Source organism: Cydia fagiglandana, chromosome 3 (genome assembly GCF_963556715.1).
Source record: "Cydia fagiglandana chromosome 3, ilCydFagi1.1, whole genome shotgun sequence".
In the NCBI taxonomy this organism is placed as follows: Eukaryota; Metazoa; Arthropoda; class Insecta; order Lepidoptera; family Tortricidae; genus Cydia; species Cydia fagiglandana.
Genome location: NC_085934.1, coordinates 22730724 through 22750045, shown reverse-complemented (window position 1 = coordinate 22750045; position 19322 = coordinate 22730724). Strand labels below are relative to the sequence as shown.

Sequence of the window (19322 nt, the reverse complement as noted above, 5' to 3'; positions counted from 1 at the left end):
CAAAATTTAATTGACATAAAGAATGTTTCTTTATGTCAATTAAATTTTTAACATAACGGGACTTAATCGGTGTTATTATTTAATGTTAGCTATCTCGACGTCTCGGACGATTAAAGACCATAGTCTTAATCATAAATCCCGTATAATTAAAGCAATCGTTGTTAGTAATCCGACCTTTGAGCATAGTGCTTGTTAGTCATTCAACACACCTAGTCATTCTAGTTCTTCAACGTATTTTTATCTAGCTTATCTTAGCGTACTAAGTAGTTTTAGTAATTAATACATACTTTGTACGATATCTCGCCTTGTATAAACCGCCGCAACTATTTACGCAAAATAGTTTTTAGATTCTCGTACGTTTGTTATTGTATTAGATATTATCGCTTTGAGATAAGAATATGAATCGTAAATCTTTAGAAAAAAAAAATGCGGATACCCTTGCTACTGAAACGTATTTATTTACTCCCAGTAAGTAGGTACGAACGATGCCTCAATATCATATTCATATTAACATTGCCTGTGTGTCGTCTACCTGTTAACCTGATCTAAACCTTATTGCAATTACATAAGGTCCAGGTAAGGTCAATTAAGCTGCTGATTAAAACGAACCAATTTACACTGGACCATTATTTAAAGCGTAAAGTAAAATGGTTAGACAAACCAATAGAAAATGTATGTTTTACAGCTCCCACAGCAAGTGCACTTAACACTCAGCTTCTGGTAGCAATTAACATTAAATTTCATTACCAATAAAAATGTTACATGCAATGTGCCAAATGAAACCGGATTAAAACGTTTTGAAGAAGAGCTTTTTAAAATATGGCCCGGTTGAACAATACCCTGTATACATACGGACGCAATAAAATGCTTTTCATACCTAAACCTTATTTCGATGGACATAAGTCCACTTAAGTCCTATTTAATACACATTTTAAATGCGTCATCATACCCTTTTAATTGAATGATACATTTTGAATCATCTGTCGAAATGCAACGAAGGAATAATCAACGCACGAACTTATGCAAAAGGTGGCCTAACCAAGATGAAAATTGTTGAAATATAAATGTGTAGGTATGGAAATAGTACGTAGCATCTGCCATCCAGAAGCTTTTCTTTTGGTTTGGCTTTTCATCTTGTCTTGTCTTCTTGTCTAGGCCTTCAGGCGTAGTTTTGTAAACTATATTAGACGGCACTGTACAGTCAGCAGCAGAAGTCGCTATACACTCCAGGTGCTCAAAGAGAGGTAAACGTTTAAACTGTCAAAAAGTTGTTGACTGTCATGGTAGTATTTACTTGTGAGCGCTCAACGTGTCACAAATATGTTAACAGTCGCTATTCATTAATTTCTACACTTACAACAAGTCATTGATACCTTAGCTGTCAAAAAACCAATGGTATCTAAGCGGTCAACGTGTCAAATATATCTGAACAATATGGAAAAATAGACTTTAAAGCATACAAGTATGGTCGAATATTGAATAAAAGATAGCCATGCTAATTTCAGGTTTGCGTTTTGACAATCATCGAAAGCAGTACAGTACAGTCTTGTCATCACATACATCTATCTCACGTTTTGCCTTTCAACCATTTGACAGGAGCCTCTCGGTCAACTTACTGCAAACTATTTCTTTTAACAGAATCGTCAAGACGAATGACACATAGCAAAAGCTAACTGAAGCCGAATTTAGAGCCAATTGTCAAGGCACGTCGTGGTCTCAGTAACAGGCGTTTGCTTTTCAAAGCAGAGACCGCGGGTTCAAATCTCAGTCGTACGCACCTAGAGATTATACAGCTTTTTGTTTTTTTTTGGGTTCCATTTCTATTATTAATTTGTGTCTTCTGGTTTTATGTTAATTTCGCATTAGTTTATATAATTTTTGAAGATAATGTCACATGTAGCGTAGGTATGTACGACTTTCTATCAGGACGTTGTAGGTTTGAGCCCGCAGTGGGCGTTACTTAGATTACTCCTGTGCGGAATGCCATTTGATATCTCAAAAATCACGTTTGTTGTATGGGAGCCCCACTTAAATCTTTATTTTATTCTGTTTTTAGTATTTCTTGTTACTTATTATAGCGGCAACAGAAATACATAATTTGTGAGAATTTCAACTGTCTAGCTATCACGGTTCCTGAGATACAGCCTGGTGACAGACGGACGGACGGACGGATGGATGGACAGACGGACGGACAACAGAGTCTTAGTAATAGGGTCCCGTTTTACCCTTTGGGTACGGAACCCTAAAAATGCTGGTCTCTTCGAAAACTGACTAAATTAAATTAAAGGATATAAAAACAATGCATTTTATTAATTTCAGACATCATGTTTCATAGTAACATTTATTGCTTAAGACCTACACAATCGATATCTAAATAGAAATTAGAGATGCACCGGATATCCGGTTACTATCCGGTATCCGGCCTATCCGGCCATTATTTTACTATACGGCCGGATACCGGATAGTGACCTTCTATCCGGCCGGATACCGGATAGTAACATTGCTTGATTTCGGAGTAAACAAATTGGATTTAAGAAACAGAAACGGTCATAATCGTATAATTATACTTGTTTTCGTTATTATTTTAAAACAATTTAATCAGTCCACTGACTTGCACGCGCACTCATTTCGAACCTAGAAAAGAGTCCGCTCGAACGTTTAGTAGCAAACTGGTCAAACCTGCAGAATGCGCACCTGAAAAACCGAAATGTAGGTATAGTTCCGCCGGCCGAATATCTGGCGGCCGGATACCGGATATTCGGCCAGTGTCCAGGCCGGATATCCGGTATCCGGTATCCGGCCAAACAACTATCCGTTGCATCTCTAATAGAAATAGTCTTAGTTTTATTTTTCAAAACGTTCGGGGTTCGATTCCCGAGCTGAGTACACATTTTTTTAAATGTATGAATGCAGTTTTTCGTGTTACTAAAATCGATGACATGATTCCTAAGAAGAGATCGGTGTATATCTTATAGTATCAGATTTTCCCATACTGGCCGATCTAAATGGGCCACCCTGTATAGTATATTTTAGTACAATAAGTGGGCTAAATAAATATATTAACATAGGTACATAATATGATCAACGGTTTGGAAGAACAGCCGCATATGACAGTTAAAATAAAAAAACCGATCATTCTAGTAGAACCTACTTATTTATTGAATAAGTTTGACACTTAACGATAAAATACTTCTTTAAGAAAGGAGGTGTCAATTCGTAGTGCTACAGTATTTATTTTAAAGTTAAACAGATAAAATGTTGATGCTTAGTTACCATTGAAATAACAACTGCTTAGCAACTGGTGGCACCCTGGCTGCTGACGTACGTGATTGGCAGTGCGTGTAGGTATTAATGACAGCAGCTTGAATTTGATTGCTTAGTTACCACTGACTTTTTAACCGTTATTGTCATTGTGATTAAATAAGGGTGTATGTATTAAAGAAAAACTCAGAAGTTAAGGTATTTGTGACGAACTGAAAGCCTACGTGAAAATGACATCTTAGATGTCCTTATTTTTATGACGATTGAAGTGTATATGTTTTCTTGGACACCTTGCCCGCTCAGGTATATCTGCTGCTGACTGTACTGAGTGACCCCATAATATTAAGCGGTAAGTAGCTCGTTTTTCAACCATTAGGGTAGTACAACAATCTATAATTGTAGCACAAAAGACAAGTGCCACCATACAGCATAATCTAGTTCAGCAGTTGAAACTATTTCGAGTAAATTATGAAGTTTATGAACCACTCTGAGCATCCATTTATTTACTTTTACCCTGCAGTAGGGCACTATTATAGGATTTCAATATAATATACATAAATGGAAATTCTTTTAAAGAGGAAAGAGTTATCTAAAACGGATGCCGTTTTATTACACGATGCAGATAAAGAGTACGTGCGGTTGGTTTTGCAGCTTCAGGGTCGTGGGTTAACCAAATAAGATACGTTATCAGGTTGTATATCATTTTAATTAAAATAAAGCTCTTTAATTTATTTAGCACGGCTTACTTCAAACGCGACGGTTGTAGATACTCAATCTCTATAAATTTTAAACAATATTAAAGGTTCCGTCACACAGACGCGTTTACCGGGCGACGCGTAAGTGGGGCGTGAGCGTTTTATATGTAAATGCGGCGCACCCCGCTCACACCCCGCCCGGAAACCGCGCCTGTGTGACGAAGCCTTAAAAGAAATGAAAATTGGGTCGTTTGGAAATTCTATGCACTTTCTTTTCTTGATCAACGAATCATCGGTGCTATTTACGACATTTTGTATTCCATTTGGTAAATAAGGACATAAATCATTCGCGTTAAGCTAAAAAATTAGTAATCAGCACCTGATTTGCACGATAAAAGCTACATACAATCTCCCCAATTAACCAAACCCAGGAAATAATTAGTGGGACAGCGAAGTCCAAAGACCGCAATAAATCCGGCGTTGACGACGCCAAAAGAGGTCGCCAATAAAACTGTCTTACGAAACAAGACGCGTTAAACGTCGTTATAGACCTTTTGATGTTGAACTATCTTCAATTAGAGCAGAGGTCCTATTTCGTTTCCAGTTGCAAGCCTCATGTCACAGAGACAGGCAGGTCGCCAAAGGTTGGACTCTTGGACTTACCATAACGAAGAATAGAAAAATAAAATATCGCCATCAAAATTTTGACGATAAGTTATTTCTTCTACTCCAGCAATTAAATCTGACAGCCGATTATAACGATACATTTTTTAATAGGCATTTGTTAGCTATTACATAAAACAACATTGTGTCACTGTTTTATATTTATTTATATTTCGGTGCATGCATGCTGTCTTAAAAAAAATATCGTCTGGAACATTACGTTAGCCAGTATAAAAAGTTAAAAGTGCCTTAAAAGTACCCATTTATGTAACGGCTGCATAAAAAAGTATTATTCAACGGCATGAAATTTCATATTCAATAGCAAGGTAGGCGACCCTTTTAAAGGACAGTTAATGCCCTTGATCCTCGTTACCTTTGTGATGGACATTTGCTATTAGGTTTTTACTTTCTAAGCCGGCTCTCAAGTTTTATTGGAAAATGTTAAATATAAAAATGGAAAAATAGGAGGGATGCCTTTGCCCAGCACTGGCACAATATGGGCTCATAATAAGGTTATGATGACGCATTTAAAATGTGTATTAAATAGTACTTAAGTGGACTTATGTCCATCGAAATAAGGTTTAGGTATGAAAAGCATTTTATTGCGTCCGTATGTATACAGGGTATTGTTCAACCGGGCCATATTTTGCGAGGTGAAAATATAGGTCATAGCATAGGTATACTGAGCGACTTTTTACTATGAAATCTCCGATATCGCGAATAAAAATAAGCTGTTTCATACATTTTGACTGATCTTCTAATCTAAGGGAAGGCGATCTTCTTCGAAGGGAGACCCAAAAAAAATGGGAGATTAGTTCATAGTAGGTACAACAGCAACACTCTTAACTGGCCATCGTTGGACCTTATGCCTTTTGTAATAAGGTTTACGAACTGTCAGTTAACAGCGTGGGCGATGGGATGTTACTCATCTCAATACCACCTAAAACTTCAACTCATAAAATGTGGTTAGGGTTCAACACCATGTGCCAAAAATATGTATACACGACATTTTTACCCATACATTAAGGTAGTGTGCACATATTTCTGGCACTTTATTCGTGTCTATATTTAATATGTAGGTATTTTGCTTGAACGAAGCCACTCCTTATTAAATTGGCTCAAGTTTGGATCAGGAATCGGGACAAGATCGCATTTCACTGGAATATTTCTCCGCTTCATCTGATTCGATCCGTCTATTTTGAACAAAAGGGCGGAATCCCTTATTACATTCTATAGGAGCGGTTTCAATAATACAGTGGAAACTGGATAAGTGGAACCTGGGTTAGTGGAAAACCTCTTTAAGTGGGCCGAAGTTCTTTTGAATTTCGAATTTTGGGACCTCTATAAGCGGAATCCATTTTTTCGAAAATTTCTGATTTTTACCTCTGTAACTGGAAGCAGCCGTCTTCGAAACCTCTATGAGTGGAATAGCTCTGTATTTTTAATAAACCGTGGCACGGAGGGTAGTTTGTTTCGTTAACATTATGGTTCGTGTTTTAACTACGTATTTTGTATGAGTACATACTGGTTGCTCTTGCATAAATAAATATTAGGAGTGATTTTGTTTAATTGATTTTGTTTTTGAAATTTTGAAAATTGTATACGAGTACTATGGATTATTTACAATACTGCTTTTTTTAAAGTCAGGATTACATACCTATTTTTTGTTAATACATATATGTATATCTACATACATATTTAATAAAAGATGATTATTTAAGTCTAGATCTTTTATTATCCATACTATACGATACGTGACCTCTATAAGCGACATTACTAGTATCCAGAACCTCTATTAGCGAGAGCCTCTGTAAGTGAGAAAACGTTTTATTTAAGCCTGGTTAAGTGGAAAACTGGATAAATGGAAAACCTGGATAAGCGGAACTAAACAGCCGGTCCCTTGCGATTCCACTTATCCAGTTTCCACTGTATTTGAATGGTAGAACAAACCGAATGCCTTTGGTTGATTACTTTGGTTTAAGCTTATATCCGGAGTTTAAATACAAGAAACCAAATATAACTTTCTAATTAACCTAGATATTCTATAAATAGATTCTATTATAAATTGTGTTTTATGATGGCGTGTTTATAACTAGCTTCTTTCTGCCTTAGGAAAAATAATAAAATAAAATAAAAATTAATTTTAAGTTTGTAGATGTTTAATTGTTAATTTATGATTATCTCTAGCTCGTCTAGCTCTTCATTTAAATCGGTTTCGTTATTTTATTTTATGTATTCTTTATTTTTGAGATGTCTAAGTAGTAATCAAGTTTTTTTGTATAGGTTTACTTACCAAACTTAACTGACATTAAATGCCAAAAAATGCCACTTACCTGTAAACAAAAAAAAATAAGAACATTATTTATAAAAAACATTAATACATCGCTTGTGAAACGATCAAAGACGATTAAGGTCATTTCAAATTTATCTTATACACGATTGAAACCCCGTCATAATTTGTTCGAAATTTTTAAAACATAGGGTACATCGCCAATTACTAGCCACCCCCCAATTACTGGCCACTTAATTTGATTTCTATTAATAGGTGAACAAAGTTCATTTTAGTATATAAGGTACGAAAATCCAATTATTAGCCAGTTTTCAATTACTGGCCACCTATTCCAAAAATGAATTCTATTTACAGATAAATAAAACTCATTTTCAGTATAAGGAAAATGGCCAGTAACTGAAATTTATCCACAACCCACTCGTTCAATAACTGGCCGCCTCTTACAAAAATGAGTTCTATTCACCTATACACAGAATTCATTTTAGTATAGGTGGCCAGTAATTGAAAACTGGCTAATAATTGGCGATGTACCCTAGGTCAAAGACAGGGCAAGAACTCTCGTATTTGTATAGTATGTATACGTACGTCGCTCAGACACAGTCAGAAAGGAATAGCTTCAATCCTTCTGTTCTACCGACAGAATGTATTTATGTGGAGTATGTGTACAAAAGCAAGAGTTAAAAGCGACGAAAGACTTCGGTCTTCCCTTATAGACGGTCTTCTCCACATTGGTTTTACAATAACGGTACCGGGAAACCCAAGCCAGTCCATAGATTGCGGTCGGATACAGAATTTGCTCTCAGCAACCGCAGTTAGGGATGACCGCAAAAATTCATTCCGGCGACAAACCCCAGATTGGGGATTACAATTCTCAGAGCAATTTGGCAACTAAGCCCCGTGTCTTAATGATATAGTATCCTATTTAATTATCTCAAATTGTAATAAAGAATTAGAGAAATTTTAGTATACGAGAAGATATCTTACGTCGATATTTCTCCTCTCTTCTTCACACAATATAATGTCAGTAAAGTTTAAAAATACCGTGGAATTGAAAGATTAAAAGAGGTTCTGTCAACTGAACTCAAGAGTAATGAAAACGGTTAATTTCAAATTAAATAGTTATACAAGCTGGACGGCTTCAATTGCTTTAGAGTATAAAAGCATCTTAATTAGTGTCACATCAATTAACGGGGTGACTTTCATCTGTGTGGAAACAATTTCGTTTCTTGAATAATGTGAACTGGGTAAAGATCCTAATTCAAAAAGACGTAAGAGACTTTGAAATCTTATGAAGAACAGGCTTTTTAGTTAATCAGCCCTTGGTTCTTCATTATCGTATGTTAATTTCATTAAAGAATAGCTGGATAATAACATGGTTTTATTTTCGTTTTATAACTTATACTTATATTATGGAATAGTAATTTGAATTAACACACATCAGTACAAATTCAAATATTATAGATTAAGCTAGAGGAAGTTATTCACTATGACCAAAGGACTGATAATAAAATTACGTGCATTGACGTACATGCTATTATGTAACTGTTGCATAAAATACTATTTTACCACCAAAACGGGCTGGACGCATCAAAATGCATTTAAATTGCGTACGGGTTGAACAAACTTTACAGTAAGCGGCCAAAGCGTTCAGCTGATGTAAACACCATCAGTAGGGTTGGCAATTGAGGTTAAAAATAACTGCCTTGTCTACTCGTTATTACTTCCACAGACTAAAAGCATTAGTGATCAGTGACGAAGAACATCTGAAATAAAAACTTTCCGTTATCCGCTAAAATATTCAATATGACGACGACTGCTAAATGACATTCCTAACTCAAACTCATTCATCGCTCAAACTAATGGTTGTTTTAATGTTGCAGATTGTAAAAGGTCAGTGCCCTGTAAGGGTAAGTGCCGTAATTTGTACGATTGATCTGTTATTTTAGTATGAAATTGGAACAAATTCAAGATAGTTAGTCAAATTCCCCAATTAATTAAATATGGTATGAGAACTAGCACAAAAATAAGTTTTAGTGACAGTTTTTTTGATTGAAGGAGCTGTATTACGAAGTTCCATCACTACACACTACACAACTTCCGCTATTCGTCGAACGTCTCCTCAGTATAATTTATAAAGTGACAAATTCATTAATTCCCATGAACATAATGAATTCTCCGTATCCCCAACCCTAGTGAATCACCACATTTGTCAACAGAATCCGATCTTGTTCCCAAATGGCCGGCAAGCTGACGCCGTGCCCGTTTGATTCTTCATATGGTTACGAATATACATATGAAGTTTTCATGACGTAGGAGGCAAACGGGCAGACGAATCGCCTGGTGGTACGCGATTACCGTATTATGAAAATATTACGAGAACTAGACAACTAGAACAAATATATTCTAGAGTTTTGGTTCGAGGAAGTGTAGTATTACGATTTTTTTTGTCTCTAGGTTTTGTTAAATATTTGATTCTTTCTTTAACTTAAAAGAACAAAAGTAGGTACCAAAATCAGTCTTACGATCATGCATTATCACGTCATTACATATGTCAATGGCTGCAGGGTACTATGCCTCGTAATAAGAAAACGGAGCATGCATGGACTTGCCCATCTGCGCCCCCAGTTTATTGATAAGTACAGTACCGGTCAAAAGTTTAAGTTCACTCTGCGAAATAAGGTTATCATATTTAATTATGTTCAAATATAGAATATGTTTTGAATTTCAAACGTTTAATTGTTTCCACGACTACCAAATAACAATAAAAATACCTCTTGGAGGAATCGTTTTATGTTATTCGGAAAATTTGATCCATTTAATATTTTTGTTCCGTATTTCCTATGAGATTTCGTGAAGTTAGAAATCATTTAAAATGGGTCGCAAAGCCGATTTTAGTGTCGAAACTCGTGCTGTTATTGTAACTCTGTCAAATGAGGGCTACACGACGCGGAAAATCGCTGAAAAAATGAAGGTTTCTCAAACCGCTGTCGTGAGTACTTTGAAACGAAAACAAAAAACCGGTCTTAATTGCAGTCGATCTCGATCAGGTAGGCCAAAAGTCACGTCTAAAAGCGAAGACCAATTTATTTGCGTGCAGAGCAAACGCCAACGTACTCTAACTGCTCCAGAAATTTGCGAAGAACTCAACGCCACCCGAGAACAGCGAGTATCGGTTTCGACAGTGCAACGGCGTCTGCGAAACTATGGTCTAAAAGGTCGTATTGCTGCCAAAAAACCCTTGTTACGTAGTCAGAATAAAGTTAAGAGGTTGAAATGGGCCCAGAAACACAAAAACTGGACGTCTGGACAGTGGTCTAAAGTTTTATTTTCTGACGAATCGAAGTTTGAAATTTTTGGAGGGAGACGTCGTCAATATGTTCGACGACAAGTAGGCGAACGAATGATAAAGCAATGCGTGATGCCAACAGTGAAGCACGGTGGAGGATCAGTTATGGTCTGGGGATGCTTTGCGGGTGATAAAGTTGGTGATCTCGTGAGAGTCAATGGCATAATGGATAAGAAAATGTATCATAACATTTTGCAACGTCCCGCTTTTCCATCTGGAAAACGGATTGTAGGCAGAGGTTTTGTTTTCCAACAAGACAACGATCCCAAGCATACGTCGAAGTTGTGCAAAAACTACATTTCATCCAAAGAGAACCAAAAAGAATTAAAATATATGGATTGGCCTCCTCAATCGCCCGACCTCAATCCGATTGAGTTGTTATGGGATGAATTGGACAGGAGTGTGAGAAAAATGCGGCCAACTAATAAAGAACAGCTTTGGGAATACCTATACATTTGTTGGAATAAAATTTCGACATCAACACTGCAAAAACTAATTACGCGAATGCCGAAAGTGTGTATGGCAGCATTGAAAGCAAAAGGCGGATATTTTGAAGAGTCTAAAGTTGGCAAAAACTGATCTTTTTGTTATTTAATTGTGGTTTTAAATTAGAGAATTACCTTTAATTTATTATGTAATAAAAGATTATTAAATACTTTTATTAGTACATTGTGTTATAGCTTCATTTAACCGAATTTACAGAGTGAACTTAAACTTTTGACCGGTACTGTAAGTTATATTTTTTATTGTTAACTTTAACTTTTTTATTTAGGTTACAAAGTAGCAGACCCGCAACTATCAGTATAATGTCATTATTTTGACATTTCTTCAAAAATATTAAAAATGTTTAATAACTTCATTATCGTCCATCATTCTTTCTGTCATTTCTGATTTCATCATTCTAATCAATTCACTGTCAGTATAATGTCATTTCTAGTATCATTACTTTGACATAACTCCAATACTGACGGAAATTATTAAAATAAACTTCATTACTTGCCGTCATTCCTTCATGACACCCCCTACACTATCACTAAAAACGTCATTCCGTCAAAGTAATGTCAGTATCCATGATAGTGTCGGGGCCGTATTACACTATTACATTACACATCTACTTTATTGCCATCATTATCCTCGTGTCAAATTTAACACCTTTCCGAGGCTTGACCTTTTGAATCTTGGATGATGGAGCGATTTCCTATAACAACTACGATAATATATGTCGTCGTCTGAAAGATTAAGATGAACATCTATATTCAATCATGACTTCATGAGTGTGGTGCGCGTGAGAAGTTTACAAAATCATGCCAAAAAAACACAAGTCAAGTATTCTCTTTCTAGGTTTAGGTCAATGTAAGTGGTAAAAAACTCGCTTTTTCTTTTCATGTCGTACACAGTTCAAAAGTGAGGATAGACCCTAGACAGTCTTCGAGACTAGATTTGAAACTTGGCCAAATGTTCTAAATTTTCCTGTCAGAGCCTTGTTTTCAGCAAGAAAACAGAGACCGCACCACATTCTCACATTAAGAGAAAAGTGTAGCTAAGTCGGTTAGTAGCCCTGCGAGTGCGAACTAGATCGCTGGACCGAAAGCAACGCCGGGTGACAACACCTCATTTAATTAACTCTGGGTGACCTGTCGACGGGGCAATAGGGCGTTGCTCTGCGTACGATTCACATAAATATACTTAGACAATGTAGGTCGTTCTACTTCGACTTGTCTTGTTTCCTGTGCTATTTTACGAGCACTTTAAAATTATTTAGATAGGTATCTTGTGATAACATTACAATAGGTAAGGTTGTAATATAACCAATTTTGTATATAACCAAAAAGTTGAACCATGTGACTTCTTTTCCATTTCGTTTACATGTATGATCATGATTGAATTGTCTTCTAGATAAGCGTTCAACTTTTATACGGCGCAGGGCTGTATTGGTTATCTACAAAATGCATGGCTAGGGAAATTCAAACAACAACACAAAACACGGCAGCAAAAACGGAATTTTCTCTAGAAATTTTTAATCACCTAAATGTCCAAAATCAACCAATTAAATGGCTAAATTTAAATAAACTTGCATGCGAGTTCTCGCACCGTCTAACTCCACGCCGTGCGTATTAATTGTGCCCTGAGGTGATAACTAATATTATACTTAAGATAAGCAGCGTATTACGGATGCAGATTCATAAATTACCCATTTTCATCTACAACTTTCACGAATTCCGATAATAATCGTTAGAGATATCTAAACGGATTCCAAATTCGAAATCCTAACGTGGAAAGTTAAAGTGGAATCACCTAGGCTGATTAACGAGTTTCGGAACAATGTACCATCCTGTTTGGTAAAACTTTGAGCTGAAATAGCGCTAGAAATTCATCTTAAATAACTTAAATGTTGATCTAAAGATTGTATCTTCTAAAATCGGAATCGTGAGGTAAATCTAGTAGGTGCTATAAATGGTCTGGTTCTGGGATGGTGATTCTTAAGAAATCTGTGTTTACGTACACTTCGTTTTTTTTAGCATTAGAAATTAATTAGGTAAACAATCTTGATGTGTCTTTTAATTGAAAAACACATTTTTAAAATAAGTTACGGCAAAAATATGTAACAATTACGAATCTAATACGATCATTTATATTCTTCTGCTTTCATAAGTAATAGTTATTGATTTTTAAAAAGCGTATTTCAATTAAAAGACATGTTAAGATCGCTTACCTTCTCGCAAGTTATTTCTAATGCTAAAAAAATGACCTATAAGAAATATCTGTTTACGTAGTCGTTATTATCTAGACAGATATAAAGAAATTGTTCACGCTGAAGCCAGCCTCCTTCCTGTCGCATCCTCGCATGTTAGCAAATTGCCGAACGCGTATTTTATAAAGACCATTAATGTTTAAAAAATGCTGTCGGTCAAATGAAACGTTGGACAAAAATATTTTGAAGTTGCGATAGGTAACCTCGTGCGAGAAGATATTGCTCCAGGATGTAAGCATTAGCTAGCCCTATATGGAACCCTGTTAAGCTTCATGCGCTTTTAACCGGTGAAAGAATGAACTAATTTCTTTAGTGTAGCTTTTGTAATGGGGTTACCGGACTTAGGCCGACCACTGACTAACAGTCCGCCGGACGATATCGGCCGATCAGTTGTTCGGAACTGTCAAATTTATGTTCTAACTAACAGGCCGATATCGTCCGGCTGCCTGCTAGTCAGTGGTCGGCTTTACCGGTCTACGTTATAGGTTTTCCCTGGTAATTATGTCCATTAGTGTCAAATTCTTGTTTTAGCCAAATCTCACAGAACAAAACTAGGTTTGCCTTGTAACCTATGCTGGCGCCATCTGTAACAACTTTACCCCATTGTCGCGTTAGAAATCAGGAGATGGTAATATGACACACAGACTGTCACTAGGAATAACGCTAGCCCATATATTTGGGATACCATTTTACTTTATTGATGGGCTCGATTTTTGGTCGGTTAAAGTGAAGTTGATGGATGACTTTAGTTAAAAGGAAGTAACAATGGCATTTAACTCGAACACAATAGCCATATTTGGATTGGAATGTAACTGCCAATTAAGTGAGGTAGTAACTACTCAAAATGTACATGCATTTCAATGGAACATTGTGTTTTTCCCAACAAATTAAGGATAAATTTTGATGTGATTAAATATAGTACCTATAGGTATAATAACTGACAAAAATACCGATGCAGATGACGGCATTGCGGGCCGGATGTGTAGTAAATTGATAATATGTACATAATATTAAAAATCAAAATCCAATCCTGATGTATGTATATAAATAATGTAGGCACCAAACTAAAAGCTTGCCAACTGTACCTACCACATCTCATCGTATTTGCTACAAGTTGTTACCAACTGCAACCGCATCTCATAAAATACGTTGCCAAATGTCTCGAAGCGGTTATTTCGCAACGTCAAACATTCGCGGATAATATTAACTACAAGTTACAGCAATGGATATTTGAATACTTACAACGTCTAAGCCTAAGTCTATTTGTAGGCGTTAATACAGTCACCGGCAGAAGTAGCTATACGCACCTAAGCAATTCGTGTTAATATCCCATTTTTTTTAATGGACATACGTGGGGGTAATTCTCCGTAATTTTTCGTTTGATTGATCCTTAATTCCGTACCTAATGAACGCGACTCCCTGTACCTACGAGCAGGACGCACTAAGAGTGCTGTCAAAGAGGGATCAAGATGTTATCAAAATGTTTATGTGACTGTTGGTCAAAATAATACTACTTGAATTACGAGTTGAAACCCGACCACAGACACTAATACTGAGGGCACTGGGGCCCTAGCCAAGATGCCGATCGTTTGAGCCGTAGCGTAGCGAACGAAACTATAATGTCAAACCATTGGCATTTTGTCTAGGCCCTCTGGTTTCTATGCAACTTCGTGTCGCTAACTGCATATGTATTTAATAGAAGTACATATAAACAAGTTGTGATGCAGCGACACGTCGTCTGCGGCTGCTGCCTGCGGTCGGGTACCAACTTTGTACTTTTGTGCATAGTTACCACTTTGAGCATGTATGTACCTATTAGGTATTTCGTCACGTACATCGTACATAGTTACTTTTCTCTCTGTCTGTACATCGAATCGTGAGATAAGTCAATTAGTAGTCGCCGTGCGTTCGGAGACAGTAGTTCGTCGTGTTGTACTTACAACACCTGACCATTTTTGGACCTTATGTACTTGCCATAAGGTTTATGAATTGGCAGTTAAGTACGATGGTAAGTTCCCAACGGATTTATTTTAATCTGTAGTAACACTTGTGGCGAATATTTCTGCTTAATGTTACACAGATGGTGTTGAATAGTAACTAGGTATCATAACTTTGTTGGGTTCCGCGAAATCATGCGATAAAAAAACTGTAAAATATGTAAAATATAGAAACATTATTGTTACTATATTTTCCCAGCTGGACAACTTTAAAGAAAAGGCTAATAAAAATATCCTGATCATCTATTTCGTTGTGACATAAATAGATTTTTTTCGTGTAAATTCAGTATGTACGTACGTCATTACGTTATTTCTGTAATCGTCATACAGCGGCCATCCAATGAGGTCAGCGAGAGTGACACAGATCTCGTGCGTATTTTCGGTGCCAATGTCAAAGCCATGATCATGGTCAAGTAGCGGTGTGTTTTGTAAAACGCAAGTGTAATACGTCTGTGTTACATATCACATATAGGGGCGTATTTACCCTAGGGCCATCCGGGGCCGCCCCTGGCAGATTGCTTTTTGTTTTTCTTCCTTAACTTTAGGGCGCCGAAACTTTTGGCCCGGGGCGCCAAATTTTATAGCTCCTCTACGCGTTGGCCAAACGCTCCGCCAACGCTTGGTTGGTCGGAACGCTACTACACGTGGCCACGTATTCGTCATTTTTAATTTTAAAAAACACAAAAAGCATGAACGTCCACCCTCGACCGCGTCCGAGCACGCACTGCCGATTGGGCCACGTGTAGATGCGTACCGCAATCGCTTGGCCAATCCCTTTGATGTGCGGCCGAAAAACCGACACCGCGGCCAACTCATCGCCATCCCGCGCGCCAAAAGCCAACCGACACCAATACCCCCTCTACACGTTGTCCCAACATATTGGACCAATAGGTTGGGCCAACGTGTAGAGGAGCCATTAAAATAGCGACCCGCCCCGGCTTCGCACGGGTTACACAAAACCTTAACAAACTATACACCTACACCTTCCTCTAGAAGTAGTTCCTTCTTGAGGAAGCCTACAACTAACCAACCTTCAGAGCAACCTTACCTTACTCAGTAGTTTTCGAGTTTATCGCGAACATACATATTACACATAGACAGACGCGGTGGGGTGACTTTGTATTATAAGCTATAGTGATACTCGTGACATGTCTGTGATACATATTTAGCATTAAGTGATATCGGATACAATTTTATTGAAGGTGAATCGGCCCCCAGTATCAGCAAAATCACGGCATAGTAACGGAGTTATCTTAATTAAATAAGTGCTGATAAGAATACTTTTATGTATCGTGTCTTTACTAGGTTAGTTTGACTTTTTTGGGGTTCTGTACCTAAAAGACCAATAAGTGAACCCTTATAAACTTTATACCTTTAATAAATATACCTATAGATACATAAAAAAAACACAATATTTTACTAAATATTAAGAATCACATGCAAATATACATGAAAAGTAGTAAATGTCAGATAATTTTTGTGCACTTCTTCGTAAATTAGCAGCATCAGTGTCAATGTCACTGCCAAGAAGCGTTGTCTACTGTCTACTGTCATTTGCCTATGTTGTACATGGGGTTGCAAATAGAAAAAAAACCAAATGTTTTTTTTTCAAATTTATGAAAAAAAAACATGAAAAAAACCTGGCACCATGGTTTTATTTCTAAATTAGGTTTTTTTTCAGATGAATAAAAATATGCCACAATAACGGTTTTTCGTGATTTATTTATATTTTAAGTAACTTAAAACTAAGTGCCCCGATGCGGCGACGAGAGGCGTTGGTGTTGCCAACAGTAAATTGCGATAACTACCACTACAGATTTCATTTATGTTGTTATTAATCAAAGTTGTTAAATTAAATTGGTTTAATGGTTAACATAAAGTCTAAAACAAGTAAAACAACCGTATAAAAGTATTAACTGCCTTGCAAATTTTGAGTATTTATACTTTTGAAAAAAAACGTACTGCAGAAAAAAAACGGTTTTTTTCACGGTTTTTTTTCAAGTCAGAAAAAAAACCGTTTTTTTTACAACCCTAGTTGTACACGACATTGTGCGACTGCAGGCTTCGGCTAAGGCGACAACCATTGGGTTGGTTCGTTCCCACTCCCACCTATGGCTTTCGCCTTAGCCGAAGCCTGTGGCCAGGCTGTTAAGGCTAAACCACACCAGATAGGTGCAGTTCAGTGGCCTAGCCAAGGTGACTAGAGATGAAGTGTTCAAACGTAAAGTACTCACATTAAAAGCAAACCGCCGTAACACCGGAACCATTCCACAGTTAGACCGCTACTATCACAGCACAGCTATCTCACGTTACGTACACATATCCTGAAACAATGGACACTGCGGTTAGAATTACATTAGGAAAAATTTACAGACTTGATTTTTTAGGAAGCCCTGTCTATAGGACTCGGCTCATTTTGGCACAGACTAAGAGAGATCCCATAGGTAATACTAATAGCAAAAAGAATAGATAGCATAGAGGGGTACTATCATAGTAAACGTTGTAGTCACTGTAAATTTACTGCCATCTATCGACACACGACTATAACTCAAAATAAAAACGTATAAAATTATCAAAAAAATAATATATTTTGACCCATGTTCATTCACTGATATCTATGTGTTAAAATTGTTAAATATGAAACGGTGTCGTCGCGCCATCTAGCCGAGCATAGGCCAAAGGTGTGTGCGCCATCTATCCGAGAATAACTTTTTCTTGATTTCCGAGGCACGTTTTTTTCTTAGACTTTATTCATCATATACTCGTACGAAGTTACATATGTCTTTGCTAATAGTGTATTTCAAGCGTCGTCGATTAGTCAGCGCTATGGGAAATGGTGTCGCTGCTGTGCAGTTGCGTAAACGTTGCGTCGAACAGTAGATAGACAACACAGCATTATGAACAGTTTATGAAGAATTTAATGTAAAGCGATTGGGAAATATTAATCACTATATTAGTCATTTGAATCATTTCAGACCTCAGAGGTCTTCTGTTCAAATCATGTCCTTAATAATGAAGACTTTACATTTATGACATTTCATAGTGAAACCGTCGCTATCCTATCAAATACCAGCGTATATTATCTAAAGTTACGCGCACATATTATACTGAAACAATGGACAGTAGTTAGAACTGCGTGATTATGGAGAGTTATAATTACTACCTGGTTAGATGAGTAAGTCGTATGTAATGTAATGGGCAAGATAGCATCTGAAATTCTGAACACCAAGAGATAAATTGATAAAAGGAGTCCGGAAGACTAACAGTAACAGGCGGGAGTTGTAAAATAAATTATTATAACACTTATTTTATTACCCTCTACACGACGCCCTAGGTACCCAAGTAGCACAGATTAGCTGTATAGCAGCCGCATAATGAAGTACGAATACGCTTGAAGCTGGAATAAAAAAGCTGCATAAGAGTTGTATAAGCCTCTTTTCAGCTTTTATAACTCTTAAATGGGCACAAATTATGCAGCCTTAAGTTCACATAGCTGTTTAAGAGCATTGTAGCAGCAATTTAATGGAATTATAAGGGGTAACAGGAGTTATAAGAGGTGTATATTGACTGGGTAAGAGACCACCAGTTACCCTTTATTCAGTTAATATGTCACATGTGCGCCCTAATACCGGGAAAGATTGACGTTGGGCTGAATAAAAGATAATTATTAACATACTTTTACACCTCTGCCTTAAAAAACATATTTATATTGAAGCAAAAACCTTTAGCGCAACAACACCATAAGTCATTTTGTTAAAGTGTTTAGTTAAATGTTAGTACATGATCTTTTATATATTAATGTGAGAAAGATGTTTGGGAATGCAAGTTTATTGACATTATATATATACATTATCTAAGAAAATTTCAATGCGCCACGAGAATAATCAGGATTTATTTAAATTAATGATATAAATAAGCTATTGTGTAAAAACTACTTTAGTGGTTTGGACGGAATTATGAGATAAAAAGTTAATAATACGTTATAGGAAGTGCTAAACTAGTGATTTAGGTTAAGAACTCATGCACAAAACGTTATTGTTGCCCTTAAAAGTTGGAAAAGTAATTTAAATTTTGTAGGTTATATACAATAAAATGGCGGTCAATGTTAAAAAGCAACGTGAACCGTTAAAATTCTAATATGCAGCATACGACTGTTATATATCTGATTAAGATACTTAAGTGAACCACTATAAAGTCCAAGTCGTTCTTTCGATACACTAGTGAACCTTTAAACAGTTATAAGGCATCTTGTGAACGTTTAAATAGCCGCTATACACACAGTCTCAATGGTAGTATAATAGGCTGCTTAGCGGTAAAC

The 19322-nt window shown here is 36.7% G+C and overlaps 1 protein-coding gene across 1 annotated transcript in view; it reads right to left on the bottom strand.

The window, feature by feature from the left end:
* LOC134680406 (ADP-ribosylation factor 6) overlaps positions 1-19322 on the bottom strand; it is a 113215-nt gene that overhangs the window by 35636 nt on the left and 58257 nt on the right. The window contains exon 2 of the mRNA XM_063539540.1: positions 17239-17328. The gene's annotated coding sequence lies outside the window, so the exon portion shown is untranslated. The remainder of the gene's footprint in view (positions 1-17238; positions 17329-19322) is intronic.